Raw genomic sequence first — 21,330 nt, 5'->3', positions numbered from 1 at the left:
GACCCGACTGACCCGACCCGACAACCCGACCCGAGTTGACCCGACTGACCCGACCCGACAACCCGACCCGACTGACCCGACCCGACAACCCGACCCGACTGACCCGACCCGACAACCCGACCCGAGTTGACCCGACCCGACCCGAACTGACCCGATCCGAGTCGGGTCGGGTCACGGGTCGGGTCGGGTCAACCCGACCCGTTTGAGAGCACTATGGTCACGACACTGGGTGAACGCCAAAATGCACTCACATTGGGAAACTAGTTTTAAAAGCATAATTTTAGAAAATAAAGCATAAAGCATAATCTATATATATAAAAGAGAACGTACAAATCCTTTGTGAACTCATCACGCTAATACGGCTGAACCGATTTCTTTCATTTTTGGGGGGTTGTTAGGATTTGGACCCTAGATGGTTTTTATCATATCACTTTAATTTTTAATTACCAGTGTCTTGAGATAATGGACCATTCAAGTCTCCATAGTTCATCATAGGTAAAAATAAACGTATGTATATGCAACCCGCATGACCACGTGACTCGGCGGGTTAACATAAATGACAGGCGCTTGCAATTTGAAAGCGAAAAAGTAAAAATTATCTAAGTAACAAAGTTTATTGCGTTCCGGGGTGACCGCAGCGAAGCGGGGTGAACGCTGCTAGTTTAAAATATATAGCACAATTCTTGGAAAATTCTCTTTAACTGAAAGTTTAACATACTGTGTTAATATTTTTAAAGCCAATATTTACAATGCAAAATCATTGAGAACATAACAATGCAACAATGAAAATCTTATTTTCATTTCTGTAAACTTTTCGGTGAAATCCTTTGATGTGGAGAAAAGAAAAAAAGTAAAAGAAAAAAATTTTCTGCCAACAATGAATAGTATGCAAGAACTCCATACTATATTGTTACAGTGACGACGCCAGCTTTAAGTTCTTAGGGGGGCAAAGGAGGGGCAGATATATTTTCGGGGGGGGGCTATTTGCCATACCAAAAATGACATATTTATTACGTTTGACTTATTTTACATTACATTGTGTATTTCGTTGCTGTTTTTATGTTAGATCTATATGATTATAAATTAAACTTATTTCAAATAAAATTTGTAACTAACAAATAAGTAACGTCTGCACATGAAATATTTTTCAATGAAAATTTTGAAGCCTAAACATAAATTGAATTACTTTCGCGTATGCTACAAGTAACACATTCGTCTATATGCTACGTCTCTCTCTCTCTCTCTCTCTCTCTCTCTCTCTCTCTCTCTCTCTCTATATATATATATATATATATATATATATATATATATATATATATATATATATATATATATATATATATATATATATATAGCCAGAGAGAGAATTTACGAGGAGCTGCTGAAAATGTCGTAGTCCAATCCAGAAGGAGTGTAGGTACTAGGTAGAAAAATGAAACCTAGTTTAGAAAAACATATCTCTGTATATACAAATATAAAGTTTCATATTAATAATGACATTCTTATTGTTTCTCAGGCCTCTGAAGTGATTATGTGTGCCCAAACAGATAATATCACGAACATCCAGATCCTTACTGTTATAACATTTTTGTTCCACCAAGGAAAGTCACCGAAGTAAATTAATTAGGAAATCAGTGAAACACCACGGGACTCTCCTCCGTTATATATAGTGGTGAAGAAGTAAGTGGCTTATTATAAACGTAGCAATTTCTCAACAAATTATGCTTTACATCCAGGATGATTAAAAGCAATGACTCTTCCTGGAATCATGGATGCAATTTGTGACATTATTCTTGAAAATTGCAGCATTTCAGCCAATGGTGGATATAGCCCGGGGCCGGAGGGCCTAGGCCACCCCAGTTTTTGTGTGACAAAAATAATTTAAGCTATTATTTATATAGTTTTTAAAGTGTATAGTAAACTCACGATATATTTATTATAGTCTGAGGTGTGCACCCCGCTTTCTCAGTTTTTACCTTCTCAGCAAAACTTGTGTCAGAGATTCTGGGCATTTCTTTGGAACTCGTCGGTAGCATAATTCAGAATGGCTTGGGTATGCGCAAGTTCTCGGCATAATGGGTTCCCAAAATATATGTCAGGAGAATAAAAGGGTAACGGCATTAAGAGAAGTCTTCTCCCAGTTTGACCGTAATGCTGATCAATTTCGCTGACGAATAGTAACCATAGATGAAATATGGTTGTACCACTATGATCCTGAATCGGAACAACAGTCAATGGAGTAATAGCACTCATTTCTCCATCGCCCCAAAAAGTTCAAGACACAGAAGTAGGTTGAGAAACTGTTTGGAACATTCTTCTGGTATAAGTATGGAGTGGTAGACTACCTCCTCAATGGTCAGATATTTAATCCAGAATCTATACATTACTTACAAAACTGTAAGAAAAATTCAAAGTTCAACGCTGCGGAAAATGAAAAGAAAGGAATTCTGTTCCTTCAGGAGAGTACACCTGTCCATCAAGCCCCTGCGAACATAACTGACATTGCATAATCTAGGATTTCAATGTCTAGATCATCATTCTTATTCCGCAGATTTAGCTCCGTCTAACTATTACGTGTACTTATTTCTCAAACTTAAATAACACTTGAAAGACGCCATTTTAGATCTGATAGGGGTAATGCTACGAACAGTGCTGCGAGGAAATCTAGATTTTTTTTTAACTTTTCTGCAAAAGCTGGAGCACTGTACAAGGTAGTATATTGACTCTCGGGGGAAGAGAAGAAGAAGTAAAACTTCACCAATCCACGTGCACTCCTTCCGGGTTGGGCTACGAATTTTTCAGCAGTTCCTAGTCAATTCTGGTAGACGTCACGTCAGTACTTTGAAACAAAATAAGTAAAGGAGCACTAGTATAAACCAATTACTAACTAAAGATCAGCACTCTGACAATACATTTTATTGGGAATCAATTTCTTCCATAACTTTATTATTATCATTTGCAGGAAGGGAAAACACAACTCTTTTTATCTTCTTCAAAAAATTAAGCCCTGGTAGTTGCAAACTAAGCTGTTATAAGCACATCCTCTGAATATTGGAAGCCGAGAATAATGTTTCAGAAAAAAGAAGTTTTAAATAAAACAAAATATGAAACTGAAAACTTCAAACCTGGATAAATACAAACAAGTTACGTAACTGATTTTACCTTTCTTTTGTTTCCAATCGAAGTTGATCCAATGAGAAGAAAACAAGTCGACCAAATCTACTATTGTTCGCTAGGCACAATTATTAAAAATCATAAGAAAGAAGTATAACTAAAATTTACCTCAAAAGGGGCTAAATTAGAAAACAGAAATATGCGTGCATACCCAGACGCTCAAAGAAGAAAGCTTGAGGATTAATCTGCCACATAGTAAATTCATGGAAAGTAGACTACAATTTGTCAATGAGATTGGTTATGATACTGATATAAAATACTACGTGAAGAATGTTTAAAGATTGTACGAGTCTGGAGGGGCAGTCTAAGTGGCAGTCAGGGGGGCAAAAGTAGCTACTATGGGGGCGCTCGCCCCCCTTGCCCCCTTCTGGCGTCGTCACTGTATTGTTATGTTTACTTTTTGAACTTAACACTGCACTGCACTTTCTGTACTTTTTGGTGGCATCTTTTACTTTCCCTTTCTGTATATATGTACCTGTAAGGCGCACACAAATGATAGAAAAAATTTATTCGAGCAAAGCACATCTCTTTACAATGAATTAAGTAGAAAGTTCATTAAATATGAGAGAAACTAGTTGCAAAAAAATATCAATAAATAGATCAAGATATTTAGAATATTTAATGTATAATAAATATACATTATACACGATTAATGTAAAATAATCATTGAAATTAACAATAAAGCATAATTTAAAAAAAAGCATAATTAAACAAGAAATAAAGCATAATGTGGGTTGCTCTAACAATTAAGTTGTATGAAGACGAGAAGAAAACGAAAGCTGGTTCCTTAACGAATTTCGTTGATCTTCTTTGTGTCTACAAAAACGCATTCCTAGAAACCTACAAGCTAGGTATCATTTCTGTGATTATATCAGTTTCTAGTGCTACATGTGAAAGATCATTCTCTTCTTTGAAAAGATTAAAGACTTGTATACGCAATTCAATGACTCATGATAGGTTGAAAAACTTAGTGTTACTTTATATTGAGAAGAAAATTGCTAAATCGTTAGATCTTTAACAAGTTGTGGATATGTTTGCTGCTGCCCACACGAATAGAAAGATCCTCTTCAAGTAGAGGCATGAACCTATAAGTTATTTTCTTTACCTGTAAAAGTGTATTTGCTTCCACTTAAGTCAACCAGCTACACATATTTTAAACGCCATGATTAAATAACTATTTACTTATATTAGAAATCAATTGCATTAATGAATCCTAGTTGTTTGAGGTACTAAATTCTTATATTTTCACTGTTTTTCAAACAGTAAAATCATGAACAATAAAGATGGAAACATTCACCTTAAATACACACACACACACACACACATATATATATATATATATATATATATATATATATTGGAGATGTCCCCCTCAAAATCCTCTTGGGCCCTTCATTGCCCCCCCTGAAAAAACTCTAGCTACGCTACTGGACACCATGCACCAGAGATGAATTCTCTACCACTGAGCCACCGCGGCCCTGCTTGGGCTTGGTCGTCCATATCCAATATCTCTTTTGGCGTTGCTTAAACCAACTTCTAGTTTTCTTCTAAATCCAGACTCCATATTGGCGTAGATATTAATATTACAGTCGATTGGTAAAATCAATCTTCCACATTTAAAAATTAAAGTACACACAAGTAGAAAAATAAGCATTTATCATAAAAACACTAGCTGCAAGTGTTCAAAATAGATTTATGGTTTCTATAAAATCAATTGAAAATTGCTATTTTTAATTAGGCAGCTAGTGAAAAACAGCAGCTTTCGACTCCAGCCGAGTTTAAACTCAACCTAAACTCAGTTGACCAAAGTGAACTGACCCGACTAACCCGACCCGACAACCCGACCCGATAACCCGACCCGACAACCCGACCCGATAACCCGACCCGATAACCCGACCCGACAACCCGACCCGATAACCCGACCCGACAACCCGACCCGAATAACCCGACCCGACAACCCGACCCGAGCTGACCCGATTGACCCGACCCGACAACCCGACCCGAATAACCCGACCCGACAACCCGACCCGATTGACCCGACCCGACAACCCGACCCGAATAACCCGACCCGACAACCCGACCCGAGCTGACCCGATTGACCCGACCCGACAACCCGACCCGAATAACCCGACCCGACAACCCGACCCGAGCTGACCCGACTGACCCGACCCGACAACCCGACCCGAGTAGCCTGACCCGACAACCCGACCCGAACTGACCCGACTGACCCGACCCGATAACCCGACCCGAGTTGACCTGACCCGACCCGACCCGTAACCCGACCCGAGCTGACCCGACCCGACTCGGGTCGGGTCGGGTCACGGGTCGGGTCGGGTCAACCCGACCCGTTTGAGAGCACTAGTTCCATGTGTACCTATAACAGCACTTGCCCCCCCAAACACACATCCTGGCTACGCTACTGCTCTCTGTGGGTCTTCTTCCATTGCAACACTTCTGTATTTCTTGAGCAACATTTCCCCTTGCTTCCAGAAATAAATGAAGTATCTAAAATAGAACAAATATAATGCTTTGTAAAATATACTCTTCAATGTGTACGGCGTTGGCACATCACGTATATTTATTACAATCGAAAATATACTTCATCACACCAAAACCAAACCAAACTACACAGAGTAATAGACCTTGTTGCAATGAACCGGCTTCAACGCTATATGTTACAAGAAAACCTGTAAGAGTAATGAAAACTATAGTCACTGATGAAGAATTCAATTACGTCGAAACAGTTAACTTTTACTTAATCTTTATTACAACAGTACGGTCGCCACCCCAAACGAGAATCAGAAAAGAAAAGAAATCTTGCCGTATATCCAATGGTAGGAATTTGAGTTTCTTGAGAAATCTTTGAAACATTACCTTGAAGCTGCAAGTTAAAGAATAAATCCCTAAGTCCCTCACCAGACAAAAAGATGTATTAAAATAGAATATTATATTTAGTGAAGATAGCATTATATTGCTTTGAAATAGAACTTCGATACGCGTCAGGGTTTTGCGACACTATTGTATTGGCAATTGAGAATTTGTATTCGGCTGAATACAAAATATTACATCTTAAAATAAAACCTTGTTAATGGAACAAATAAAATGCACATATACTTAAATAAACTACAGGTAAAATCGATCAGGTGGGCAAAAATGATAAAAGTTCAAAACAAATACATTTTATGTTCTCCTAGAGTCAATTTGAGTAACATATCTAAAACACCAAACCATCTGTAATAAGAATTCAATCGAATGAACATAACTTTGAGAAACGCTATTTAAAAAAAAAAAAAAAAATCACAAAACTATAACTTTACATTTGTTCGTTTGTCTCCCGAGCTCTTTATGGCTACGCGGTTAGTGCACGCGTCTTCGCCGTGGGTGACCCGGGTTTGCTTCCCGGAGGGAGCTCACGTGGTTTGGATTCCACTTTAATCAGTAGGTCCCGTCTTATGTAGCCTCGCTGCTGAAAGGGACGTTAAACACAAAATCAACTCAACTTTCGGCCTTTTAAGTTAAAATTTTCAGAGTACAAGCACGAGACACTCTAAATTTCCTGTTTAGATTTTGACGGCATACCAACGTAAAATATCAAAATGGCGGCCATTTTGTCAAATAAACGAGTATCTACGCTACGAAGCGCAATTTTCAGTCTTTTAAGTTGAAATTTTGACGGTAGAAGCACAAGATATGATAAATTTGCTGTGTAGATTTTCTCGGCGGTCCAATGTAAAAAAAAATAATCAAAATGGCGGCCATGTTTTCAAAACGGCAGTGAGTAGAAAATTGTTGCAAGTTGTGACAATGACAATATTGAAATATAAATCACATTTTAACACTTTTACCCCAAAGACATTGAAATATTTCGAAAAAACCGATTAAACCCGAAAAAACCCAATTAAACTCGAATAAACCCGAAAAATGAGCCCAGGTGGGTTTGGCTTTTTCAAAAAGCCCAGGTTTTTTTCAAACCCTCGTTCATGATGAGCTTTTCTCCTCAAAAAAGTTTTAATAGTAGTCGCTGATGGTTTTCTACAGATGTTAATGTTAAATTGTTTATTTTTTTCAAACTTCCGATGTCCAAGTTTTTGTACCTACACATCGTGAAACAGTGTCAGGAGAAAGGGTTAACACTCGGAAAATGAAAATGAAATATTTGAGTTTTACGTCCAACGGTTATGCCGGTTAGGCTAAGGGAGACGGTGATGATGAGAGATGAATGAAAATGGTGGAATGAAGAAAGTGGGAGGAAACGCGAGAATCCCGAGAAAACCCACGCACACGGTGTTTGTCCACTACAAAGTTCACTTGACAGGAGCAGGGTTTGAACCAGGAATCCCATGCACCAGAGATGAACGCTCTACCACTGAGCCACCCCGGCCAGCAAAAAATCAAAATAAGACAGTCTGGTGCAGGTGTAGTTTTGGTGCACTACATTTTGGAAGATTTACAGGTAAAATTCAATACTTTCCATGAAAAGACATGTTTATAAGGAACGAATTTCTACAGGTAACTTAATTACATACAATGTAATACAACTGTATCTTACGTTTACTAATGTTAAACCATTACAAGTGCTTTACGACGAATAAAACAAATGAGTGCATATGAAAAAAGGCTATATTAGATGTTATTTTCCACGGGCGGCTTATTTCTGCACCGTGTACACCGGCATCATATTTCTGCACAGTGTGCAGAACCTGTATTTTGTTTACAAGTGGAGAGTTACTAGTATGAAACAACAACAAGTGTTGTTGAAAATTGTATTATTATCAAAACGCACTTCCTTCCACTACCCTCACTTCTGCGCATACACACTATCGCTGACGTGCCTGCTCCCTTCGGACGTATTCCCGCGCGGGCCCACCAGCTTCGCCCTATCTGACTCGGTTCGATAGCATTCGTGCTATTTAGTGGCCACCCAGCACATATTGTTTTGTGCTTTTTTGCGCTGTTTTTATGCTAGACATCTGGAAGCCTTATTTATACGCAAATCGTAAAAGAATTATAATTTTTCAACAATTACTTCTAGAGGTCCCCTTGAATTTTATTTATGCCAAGTAAAATATATTCCGCCCATTTGAAACCGACTAGGGGACAATAAAAAAGAAACTGGTGAAAGAATTATAATTTTTCAATTTTTTTTAGTATTGCGCCACAAGTAAACCTGTACACAAGAGCGTTTAACCACTACCTCATTTCTCCTGTTTTTTTTTTTTTGTTTTTTTTTTAATTGGTGTTTTCGCTCACATGTGAAACAAGTCCTGCAGTATATAATCTAGTGGATCTTATTAGGTTACTAAAGATACACTAAATACTAGAGAATACTAAAGGAACACAAACCTTGTCATGGCACAAGCATTATGAGAAATTGTCCACGTTTCTCTAAGATAATTATCTTCCTTTTTGGTATTTCGGCTTAAAACTTATGTACAAATCCGAATTTGTGTTCGTTCAGGTTTATTTTCTGCGCACCACCCGGAATAATTGATGAAACATTTTAATTATTTCACCAATTTCCTTCTTATTGCTTCTAAAATATTTCCACTGGGCGACATGAAAATATCACACCTGGCATAGATAAAATTATTAACTGCTTCTAGCAGCCAAGTTATCCTTTAACCTTCAGTTGGTTACCGATTAAGTTTCTCAGTGTACCACTCGCGCTGACGTTTTCCCCTGGAGTAGGATTTCTGCTTGGAAATAGCGTTCCTTTGATTGTATTATAAGAGTGCAGCCTGTATACCACCTCGCTTTATTAAGTATTTTAGCCATAAGAAAAGGTTGCGGGTCACTTTCTCACTCTATTATGCAACAACTATTCACAAAAGACAAAATCAAGCTATCACCTCTAGTAGTACGTCAGAGCACCTAATCTAAAACTTATCTCATCTAACCTAACCTAAATTTAGGGATTTACTGTTGTATCGCAGAACCAATTTGAAATCGGAAAAAAAGTACCAAAATGTACTCCGATCAGTTATATTTGGTTGGATTAGATTAAGTTACGTTCGATTACTTTATATTAGATTAGAGGCATACAAACTACAGTGCAAAAACACAAACCAACCTGTGCTAGTCAGGGGCGGATCCAGGACGGATTTCTGGTTGTAATACTACTACTTAGAGCTACTTTTCAGTACTTCAAACTCTGGAATGGGTTTTATTTATATATAAGAAAGTTTCCTAATTTGGAAGGGGGGCAATCGCCCCAATCGCTCCCCCTGGATCCGCCCCTGGTGCTAGTTGGCCACTAAAAAGCACGAATTCTATGTAACTGAGTCAAGCAGGGCAACGCTGGTGGACCCGCGCGGGGGGGTGTTCGAAGGGAACAAGTGCGTCAGCGACGGTGGGTATACGCGTAAGCGAGGGTAGTGAAAACATGTGGGCTTTGGTAATCATACATATTTCGATATCACTTGTTATGGTTTCATACTATTAACGCTCCAGTTCTAAACATACAATACAGCTCTCGTATACTGTGTAGAAATATATTGCCGTTGAGTTAGAAGCCACTTACCTTAAAAACTAAGGCATGTAAACTTTTGCAATTTCAAGAAGAAAATCGTGTACTACAGTTTCTTAACTGTCCTTCGTTTTTTTAAATAAAAAATTAAGTGAAATCCTTAAGTTTTTTGTCCCACGGTTATGCCGGTTAGGCTAAAGAAGACGGTGATGATGAGTAATGAATGAAATGGTGGAATGAAGAAAGTGTAAATAAACGGGAGAACCCCGACGAAACCCACGCAGACGCTGTTTGCCCACCACAAACTTCACATGGCGATGGCTGGGATATAATCCGGGACCCCAAGCACCAGAGGTGAACGTTCTACCACTGAACCAGCGCGGACCCTACAATTGCAATCGAGTTCTTGATATACCTTAGGGGGTCCGTGAAGGTAAGCAGAAAGGTAAGAAATATAATCGAAGTTAATACACAGGTTGGGCTAGGTAGTACCATTTAAATCACTTTCTTTGATACCTTCCCCCCAAATTTTACATGCCACAGACGCCACTGCGCGGGAACATACTATAACCGAATCTACCAATTAACATATGTAACACAACATATAAAATTTATGACAATTTGAAATGTATATGCATAATATTAAATTAACTCACCAAATGTATATTGCTCTCTCCACTTAATACTCAATGAATTTTCCATAAAACTATGAGCGTCCTGCTCCTTCGGGAACTGTTGCAGCATGATATATACTTTAAAGCAATATATTTATATTTATAAATATTTTATCGCCATTTGGAAACTCAACCCCAACGAATTTTATGTTTGAACTCTGGCCCACACTGCATCACCATGTGACAAATGAAGAACGCGAACCGAACATACAGGCAGCGCAACCAGACTACGATTTCTGCAATCAGGCTCTTCAGCGGCACTGGCGGCTCGGCGCCTGTAAGAGCATCTTTTCAAGGTCGGTACATCCGCTGTTTGCCGACCTTCTTCCGGCTCCCTTACTTGTCGGCACGCCGTCAACGTTTCTGCGTCTTTCCGACATTTGCCGCGGTCGCCGTCCGCTGTTTGCCGTCTCCTTCCAAAATGTTTGTCAAGGATCCTCTCGTACTTGTATTTTATTTTAAGTATTTACTTCTCATATACACTTTACGTGCAATCCCTTTACTACATTTCTTTTAATGCATTTACCTTTTTTTATGGTCGGCACGCCGTCAACGTTTCGACGTCTTTACAACTATCATTTGTCGCTGTCGTACCGTCCGCTGTATGCCGACTTTCTGCCGACTCCGTTTTCACAAGACATGTTTTATGGATTTAGTGCCCACCCACAACAAAAACCTTCGGACAGTTTCAATTTTTACTTCATCATTAAAGAAGATACAGGCTCTATTCATTTCCCAAAATTCGACTCTTTACCGCTGGTACGCGTTATTGCAACTTTCGCCGACGTCGTACCGACGTCGCTTTTTTAGAAATTGCCGGCGGTCTCTTTTTGCAGTCGTCGTCCGACTGTCTGCCGACTGTTTCGAGAAAGCTTTATACGAGGGAAATATAAGCCCTAATTCGTATTTTAAAGCAACAAATTACCTTCTAACTTTCTTTGTTACCTTTTGGTGAACGAATCTCTTTTTGCTCGTCGTGGTCGAAAATCGAGCGGAAAGACGCCGGTGTCCGGCGCCGGCAATCCGACCGCGGCTTCTGGTCGGCATGGACAAATTGTCCGACTATAGGCGACAGGATCCTGATGGGGTTGGAAAGATGACTATTACAATTTCCAATTTCAAGAATTATAGTTCTTTCTCTTCATACGTAACGTGAAAAACCAGCTTTTTTAAAAAATGTATAAAGTGAGCCAAATAACTTGGTCTTTAAGTTGATTCAAGATATAATTGAAAATAATGTTGTAATAGGTATGTACAGAATATCGGTGCTTCGCTAAAGCTCTTTTTGATTCAAGTCTTAGATTACCTGAAGAGCATGCCATCTAGTGACTGTACACGAAAATTAATGTTCGTATCGGCACTGTCAAATTACATGAAGTGTGTATGGAAAGAGAGGAAACTTTGTACTGACCTATCGCGTTACAACCAAATAAAGTGAATTAGCATTATAAGTTAATCCATATATCTATCCCAACGATGTTTGAAACGAACTATAGAGGCATAGTAAAGAGACATTCGTTAAAAAAGAAACTTAGAAATCTTATACGCACGGAAAAGTTTTGCAGCCCCACCGTGCTAAAAAAAAAAGAAAAATGGGGGAACTACGCTACTTGTTGGAGGCTGTTTTTCATACGGCTGTCATTCCTCCCTTAAGTGCCATGTGGAATACTTCAAATGCTAGGTAGAAAACATCGCTAAGTGAAAGACAACTTTACGTGAATACATAGTTATCTGGGATACAACCGTAAGGGTTTGGGTACAAAACCTCGCGGCCAGAACCTCTCGGACCAAAACCTCGCCTCCCAAAACCTCGCGGCCCAAAATCTCGCCAGGCCGAAACCTCGCCTGGCCAAAACCTCGCCGCCCAAAACCTCGCGGGACAAAATCTCGCCGGGCCAAAACCCCGCCTGGCCAAAACCTCGCCTCCCAAAAAGTCGGGGGCCAAAATCTCGCGGGGCCAAAACCTCGCCTGGCCAAAACCTCGCGGGCCAAAATCTCGCCGGGCCAAAACCTCGCGCCCCAAAATATCGCCATACCCAAAATCTCGCCTGACCAAAATGTAAATGTTCCAACATATGATAAGGATGACGGTATAAAAGACGCTGTTTCAGAAGAAGTATCACGGGTATTTGACCAAGTCCCGCGATACCATATGAACATTCTATTTCTGTATTAGAGGATTTCAATGTGAAGGTAGGGCGACAGGATGTTTTTAAACTGGTTATAGGGAAAGAAGGTCTGCATAAGGAAAGTAATGACAACTAACGAGGTTAGTTTCGTGAACTTTGGAACATCCAAAAACTTAAAATTTTAACAAAAATCTAATAATATTTATGAAAATATGAAACAATATATGAGTTTTTACGACGTCCCTTGATTATGTCCTATAGGTTAAAGGAGACGTAGAAGACCAGGATGAAGGAAATGATCGAATAAAGAAAGTGGGAGGAAACGGGAATAACCCGAGAAAGCCCACGCACACGATGTTTTGTATATTATTATTATTATTATTATTATTATTATTATTATTATTATTATTATTATTATTATTATTATTATTATTATTATTATTATTTGTAATGTGGAATTGCATATTAGGAAACACATAGGGTAAATTTTAAAGAAAAGTTTCATTCGCTGCGAGGTTTTGGCACGGCGAAATTTTGTTCGGCGAGGTTTTGGCCCGGCGACAATTTGTCCCGCGAGGTTTTGGGCGGCGAGGTTTTGCCCACGCGAGGATTTGGGCGGCGAGGTTTTGACCACGCGAGGTTTTGGCCCGGCGACATTTTGTCCCGCGAGGTTTTGGCCACGCGAGGTTTTGGCCCGGCGAGATTTTGTCCCGCGAGGTTTTGGCCGGCGAGATTTTGGGCGGCGATGTTTCGGCCGCGAGATTTTGTCCGTACCTCGAATGGAAATCCTGAAGTGTAACTTTTTATAACAAGCAACGAATAGGCATTATTATGCATTACTCTTTTCGTCTCGTCATAACCAAAGTTTTGTGAATTGGGCTATATTTCTGTATTGTTGAAAAAGCTTTTCTTAGTGACTTGGTGAGCAGTTGAACAATTTTGCAAATAGATATTGTCCTTCCCCTTGTCACACTTCGTAACGCAAGACCAAACCCCTCCGTCTTTGTTATGTACACCCATGCGCAAAAAAAAAAAAAAAAAAAAAAAAAAAATGCGCGTATACTGTAACTCACGATTTTCCGCATTTATTCCATTTTCCTTACGTTTATGGGTAAAATTGAGTTATTAGTATATGGAGATAATAGAGAGCAATCCATCTAAGGAGATATTTCGAAAAGATATAACAAAATAATAAAAATATAAACAAAAATTTATGCTCGGTTTTGTGTATACTGGCAACGATGATTTCTAGGGACTTTTCAGTAGCACAGCACGATTGCGGAGGGAATTCAGTAGGGGAGTCGAGGAGATGGATCAAGGAACTGGATACTTGACTAAAATGTTGCATTTGTTGGTTAAAACCTAGTGTGTAGATTGACTGCCAAATATAAATTAGCTTCTGTAACTAAGATGTCGTACGAAAATATAGAATTAAACAGAAAAACTCTTATGTTAAGGTTCGAAGCGATACGCACCATGGTTATGAAGATTATTTCTTAAGAAAAAAGAACAAACACAACGTAGCCTCTGTGGTTAGGTGGATGGAGTGGCGGACTCGTAGATATTTTTTTATTTTGACACCACATCGAATCCCATCCTATCTCATCCCGTTTTTTCTTAACAAAACATTATTTGAAGTGTATAACTTTGATGTAATTAAGAACCGAAACAGTATAATAAGGAAATAAATTATTGATAGTATCCTTTAATCGACGTATTTATTCAGTATTAGAATACGTGTACTATTGGAAACAGTTATTGTTTTCAGTTTATGGTCTTGTATGTTACCTGCCCGTTCTTGAACAGCAGACAACTCACTTCGGATTTGTGTGTCAAGAAGAGGAAAAATAACATACGCGACCTTGACAGTCTTCCCAAGTTTACCCCTTGTTATATCGACATGACGTTACATTGAATGATGCTTGTTGTCGTGAAAAAAAGGAAGAAAGGAAAAAGCTGATGTCAAATTATCGTTTGTCTGTGTGTGTGTGTGCTTGTGTTTGTTTTCTTTTTAGAGTATTGACTTTCTCTCTCTCTCTTTTTTTTTCATATCCACAATTGCAAGAAATTATGACCGACCTTTGTGGGTTTATTGGGAATAGGACGATTTATTTTGGATTGATAACAGACGACATTTTTTTAACCATTTGCTTTAAACTTTGGCTTTGTGGCTCTTAGCACTCACGAAAGGTCATTATAAACTATATAAGCAGTTCCCGTTTTCACCGGTCGCTGAAAAGATATTGGGGAAGAGAAAAGTGCTTGCCGTAAAGATAATGAATAAAAAAAGGTTAAAACAAATAATTTATAAATCTTTATAATACACTGTAAAGTTAGGAGCGATTACGGCTAAGAATTTAACGTGAGATTAAAATTACGAGTATTATGTATTATGATTAAACAAATAATATACAATAAGTAAACTACAAGCAAATTATATATTTAACAACCTAAGTGCTTAAAAACAATTACTTTATTTTTAATTTTTATTTTTTTTAAAATTATTTACTTTGATTAGATGGCCTTTTTGATTTATAGGAATGATTTTTTTTTTTAAATTTTATTTATAATTTGCGCTAGCGGCAACGAATGAGAGTAGGGGATAATTTATATAACACTTGCGTTTTATTATGCACTGCACAAGGAGGGTGGGGATTAAGTCAGCCGCAGCTTTTTTTTCTTTTTGGGCTTTTTTAAACAGAAATTTGGTTTTCTGTAAAAGTCAAAAACTAATTTGAGTGTTATGCTTATATTTACTAAATTCTAACGACGACAAAAACACGATTTCAAAATGCAATCATAAGACTGTGTAAGGAATGTTTTCGTTGAACGAAGCTGTTTTGTATATTATTATTATTATTATTATTATTATTATTATTATTATTATTATTATTATTATTATTATTATTTTATTATTATTATTATTATATTATTATTATTATTATTATTATTATTATTTGTAATGTGAATTGCATATTAGGAAACACATTGGGTAAATTTTAAAGGAAAGTTTCATTCGCGGCGAGGTTTTGGCACGGCGAAATTTTGGGCGGCGAGGTTTTGGCCCGGCGAGATTTTGTCCCGCGAGGTTTTGGGCGGCGAGGTTTTGCCTACGCGAGGTTTGGGCGGCGAGGTTTTGACCACGCGAGGTTTTGGCCCGACGACATTTTTTCCCGCGAGGTTTTGGGCGGCGAGGTTTTGGCCACGCGAGGTTTTGGCCCGGCGAGATTTTGTCCCGCGAGGTTTTGGGCGGCGAGGTTTTGGCCACGCGAGGTTTTGGCCCGGCGAGATTTTGTCCCGCGAGGTTTTGGGCGGCGAGGTTTTGGGCGGCGAGGTTTTGGCCCGGCGAGATTTTGTCCGTACCTCGAATGGAAATCCTGAAGTGTAACTTTTTATAACAGGCAACGAATAGGCATTATTATGCATTACTCTTTTCGTCTCGTCATAACCAAAGTTTTGTGAATTGTGCTATATTTCCGTATTGTTGAAAAAGCTTTTCTTAGTGACTTGGTGAGCAGTTGAACAATTTTGCAAATAATTATGGTATTTCCCCTTGTCACACTTCGTAACGCAAGACCAAACCCCTCCGCCTTTGTTATGTACTCCCATGCGCAAAAAAAAAAAAAAAAAAAATTGCGCGTATACTGTAACTCACGATTTTCCGCATTTATTCCATTTTCCTTACGTTTATGGGTAAAATTGAGTTATTAGTATATGGAGATAGTAGAGAGCAATCCATCTAAGGAGATATTTCCAAAAGATATAACAAAATAATAAAAATATAAACAAAAATTTATGCTCGGTTTTGTGTATACTGGCAACGATGATTTCTAGGGACTTTTCAGTAGCACAGCACGATTGCGGAGGGAATTCAGTAGGGGAGTCGAGGAGATGGATCAAGGAACTGGATACTTGACTAAAATGTTGCATTTGTTGGTTAAAACCTAGTGCGTAGATTGACTGCCAAATATAAATTAGCTTCTGTAACTAAGATGTCGTACGAAAATATAGAATTAAACAGAAAAACTCTTATGTTAAGGTTCGAAGCGATACGCACCATGGTTATGAAGATTATTTCTTAAGAAAAAAGAACAAACACAACGTAGCCTCTGTGGTTAGGTGGATGGAGTGGCGGACTCGTAGATATTTTTTTATTTTGACACCACATCGAATCCCATCCTATCCCATCCCGTTTTTTTTTTAACAAAACATTATTTGAAGTGTATAACTTTGATGTAATTAAGAACCGAAACAGTATAATAAGGAAATAAATTATTGATAGTATCCTTTAATCGACGTATTTGTTCAGTATTAGAATACGTGTACTATTGGAAACAGTTATTGTTTTCAGTTTATGGTCTTGTATGTTACCTGCCCGTTCTTGAACAGCAGACAACTCACTTCGGATTTGTGTGTCAAGAAGAGGAAAAATAACATACGCGACCTTGACAGTCTTCCCAAGTTTACCCCTGGTTATATCGACATGACGTTACATTGAATGATGCTTGTTGTCGTGAAAAAAAGGAAGAAAGGAAAAAGCTGATGTCAAATTATCGTTTGCCTGTGTGTGTGTGTGCTTGTGTTTGTTTTCTTTTTAGAGTATTGATTTTCTCTCTCTCTTTTTTTTTCATATCCACAATTGCAAGAAATTATGACCGACCTTTGTGGGTTTATTGGGAATAGGACGATTTAGTTGGGATTGATAACAGACGACATTTTTTTAACCATTTGCTTTAAACTTTGGCTTTGTGGCTCTTAGCACCCACGAAAGGTCATTATAAACTATATAAGCAGTTCCCGTTTTCACCGGCCGCTGAAAAGATATTGGGGAAGAGAAAAGTGCTTGCCGTAAAGATAATGAATAAAAAAGGTTAAAACAAATAATTTATAAATCTTTATAATACACTGTAAAGTTAGGAGCGATTACGGCTAATAATTTAACGTGAGATTAAAATTACGAGTATTATGTATTATGATTAAACAAATAATATACAATAAGTAAACTACAAGCAAATTATATATTTAACAACCTGAGTGCTTAAAAACAATTACTTTAATTTTAATGTATATTTTTTTTAATTATTTACTTTGATTAGATGGTCTTTTTGATTTATAGGAATGATTTTTTTTTTAATTTTATTTGTAATTTGCGCAAGCGGCAACGAATGAGAGTAGGGGATAATTTATATAACACTTGCGTTTTATTATGCACTGCACAAGGAGGGTGGGGATTAAGTCAGCCGCAGCTTTTTTTTCTTTTTGGGCTTTTTTAAACAGAAATTTGGTTTTCTGTAAAAGTCAAAAACTAATTTGAGTGTTATGCTTATATTTACTAAATTCTAACGACGACAAAAACACGATTTCAAAATGCAATCATAAGACTGTGTAAGGAATGTTTTCGTTGAACGAAGCTAAATTATACAGATCTATGTATGCGGAACACGAATATTTCCAAAAGATAGCATGAATATGAACGATAATCATACCGTATTTCTACATTATATAGTAGCGTGAAAAACTGATATTAAAATGATATAACAAACAGGCATAAGCTTTTTTTTCTAGCACGGCAACACATTAAACTTAACTCATTAAATTTTGGGTATTACAAATTATCACCTTACGTGTCGTTGTATTCCTATTCGTTTTCACGTTCGAGCGACGAAAGAAGAAATTGTAGTAATAGTGATAAAAATCGAATTCGAGATTTCAACGAATTCAAGTTTCACGCCCCCACATATCGAAAAAGTAATTTTGATGTCTGTCCATCTGTTCGTCTGTCGGTTCGTCACGCTTTTTCATGTATTCAAATAGAGGCCATACTGTTCGACGTATCTGGACCGATTTCTAGACATGAAGTTTTTATAACACTTAAAAAAAAGTAACTAACTATATGGCCTATGGAACCCGGAGGTTCAATGCTGCGTTCACAAAAGATCTCCACTGACTTCTATTCTTAGCTAACTGCATCCAGTTTCTACTTTGTATTCCAATCTCTGCGAGATCCATCTCAATATTGTCCTCCCATCTGCGCCTAGGTCTTCCTAATGGTCGTTTTCCGATTGGTCTTCTAGTCAAGACTTTGAAAGCATTTCTGCTTTCTTCCATTCTAGCTACATGACCCGCCCACCTAAGCCTCCTAGACTTGACGACCCTAACAATGTTAGGTAGATCATATAAATTGTGGAGTTCCTCGCTATGAAGTTTCTATACCATTCCCCATTCCCGTTCCTCTTGGGTCCGAATATTCGTCTCAGGATCTTGTTCTCAAATATTTTCAGTCTATGTTCTTCCCTCAGAGTAAGTGACCATGTTTCTCAGCCATACAGAACAACAGGCATAATAATCGTTCTTTATATTTTAAGCTTCGAATTCCTCGACAGAATTCGCGTCAACAAGAGATTTTGAACCGAATAGTAACACGAATTCCCTGCTTTGAGTCGACATTTAATTTCTTCGTGAATATGATTTTCCTCTCTTAATATTGATCATAGATATTTGAAACTATCCACTTTACGAAACGTGTTATTTAATATTTTAACGCATCCATAATTTGCTGTATTCCGGTCCCGACGCACTTCCATGTATTTAGTTTTCTCTGCATTTACTTCTAAACCCATGTCCGTGCAAGAGTTTAATAAGATCTCTGCATTTCTTTCTATTGTTCTCCTGTCATCCCCTATTAAATTTAAATCATTTAAATCATCAGCATATGCCAATAACCTGGTCAATACCGTTCAACTGTAGGCCCTGGTTGCTATCTTTGATTTTCCTTATAGCGTATTCCAGAACGAAGTTAAATAATAATGGCGACAACGCATCTCCTTGTTTCAGGCCATTTTCGACGTGAAAGCTCGTGGACAAAAATTTTCCTACCCGGACGTTACTTTGGGATTCATTTAAACATAACTTAATTAATCTAATTAGCTTTCTCGGTATTCCAAGTTCTGTAAGAACGTTGTATAATGTTTCTCCTAACCGAGTCGTACGCCTTTCTAAAATCAATAAATAATTGATGTACCGGGGTCTTGTATTCCCACTTTTTTCCGAGTATTTGGCGAATGGTAAATATTTGGTCGATAGTTGATCGATTTCGTCTAAATCCGCACTGATAATCTCCAATAATTTCATTTGCGTATGGGGTCAGTCTTGCTAACAGAATATTTGAAAGGATTTTATAGGACGTTGATAGAAGAGAAATGCCTCGATAATTATTACTGTCAGTTTTGTCGCCTTTCTAGTAAATTGGAACAATGATTGATTCTTTCCACTCTTGTGGCAATTCTTCCTTGTTCCAGATAAGTAGAATGAGTTTGTGTATCTTGTTCCACAATTTTTCGCCTCCAGCTAAAATTAACTCAGCCGGAATTTCATCTACACCCGGAGATTTGTGTTTATAACACTATCGTTTCGAATTCTAAATGCTCCGACACCTAAAAATAAGGGTAGTTTACTGAAGGATGAAAATTTAAAATCATTAAATTGTCTCAAAAACGGCTGTAAAGATTTTGTTTGTATTTTTACAAATATAGTGTGAATCATTGCTCTGAAAAAATACGTAAGGTGTAATTTACTGTATGGGATGCATTTTTTTGAACAATTTTCTCAATCACGTTTTATAAATAAATGTATCATTAATAACCTGACAATGTGATACAACTCGTTCGTCCTGTAAAAATTCAGAAGAGGTAGTTTAGCCTACTCTTCGACGATTTTCCCATTAACGCCTGACCCAATTTTGTTCATATTTCATAAATAAATGTTACATAAATAACCTAACGATATGGTATAATTCCATCATCCTAAAAAGCTAGAAGTGGTATATTACTTTTCGGAGCAAGTTTTACCCTACGATTTTGTCGATAATTACTCTGGCAATTTTGTTCGTATTTCATAAATAGCATAACTCGTTTGTCCTGAAAAGATATACAAGGGATATTTTATTCTTGGGGATGACTCAGAAAGTACTCAGACGCTTTTGCTCATAGTTCACATACAATTATCTCCTTAATAATTCTAATGTATGGCATAAGTTATTTCTAACAGAAATATGACGAATGCGTACTTTACTTTTGGACGTAAGTTGCTTCGAACAAAGTTTTCTAAACCACGTTATTTTATTCGCATTTCCCAAATAAATGTTTCAGTAATAGCTGCAGCCTAACACGAGTCAGTTTAAGAAATTCGAGCGAGAAAATTCAGTGCGTTTCATCCGTACCCATTCTTAAATATATTTTTATATGTTACACCCAATCACAATTTTCCTAACAAAATCGAAACTTCTTTTTAAATGTGCCTTGCTGTGGCCAAATGGTTCAAGTGCATTGGTTCTGGATTTGATTCCCGGTGAGAGCTAGTGTATTTTTATCCAACGTTAAAGATAGATGCAAAGAGAAAAGTGTTTAAACAAGTCTAACCAAGCTAATGAATAATACAAAGAAATAATACAATATTACGAAATTATAGAATAAACGTTGTTAATATTAGATATTTGCGTGTTAAAGTCCAACCCATGACTGTCAACTCCAAAGGTAAAAAAGTGAAACATCCAATACCAGGTTAATCAGTGGTCTCTTGTTAAAGCTATCCTACTAGGAAGTGATTGAGATACCAAAAAATATTGTAATCGCTGGGAGACATGTTAGGAGAATACATTGGGTGAGAGAGTTTAATACTGGAACTCATGAATAGTCTCTGCACCTTCGTTGAGTATTGAAGCGCGTAAGTCTATATAGGTTTCCATTGAAATGGGCATTAATACACAACATCTGTTGAACATTACGGGGGGCTTGCGGACAGGTTTGCAGTATATTTTACGGGGTTCGATATTGTAACGATTATAGCAAACTCCTCAGCCTTTCCGCACTGTACTCTATAAGTTAAATTC

Source organism: Thermobia domestica, unplaced genomic scaffold, assembly GCF_964235325.1.
Source record: "Thermobia domestica unplaced genomic scaffold, izTheDome1.hap1.1 HAP1_SCAFFOLD_200, whole genome shotgun sequence".
NCBI lineage: Eukaryota > Metazoa > Arthropoda > Insecta > Zygentoma > Lepismatidae > Thermobia > Thermobia domestica.
The sequence above is the reverse complement of the archived record's forward strand: the minus strand, read 5'-3'. Positions refer to the sequence as shown.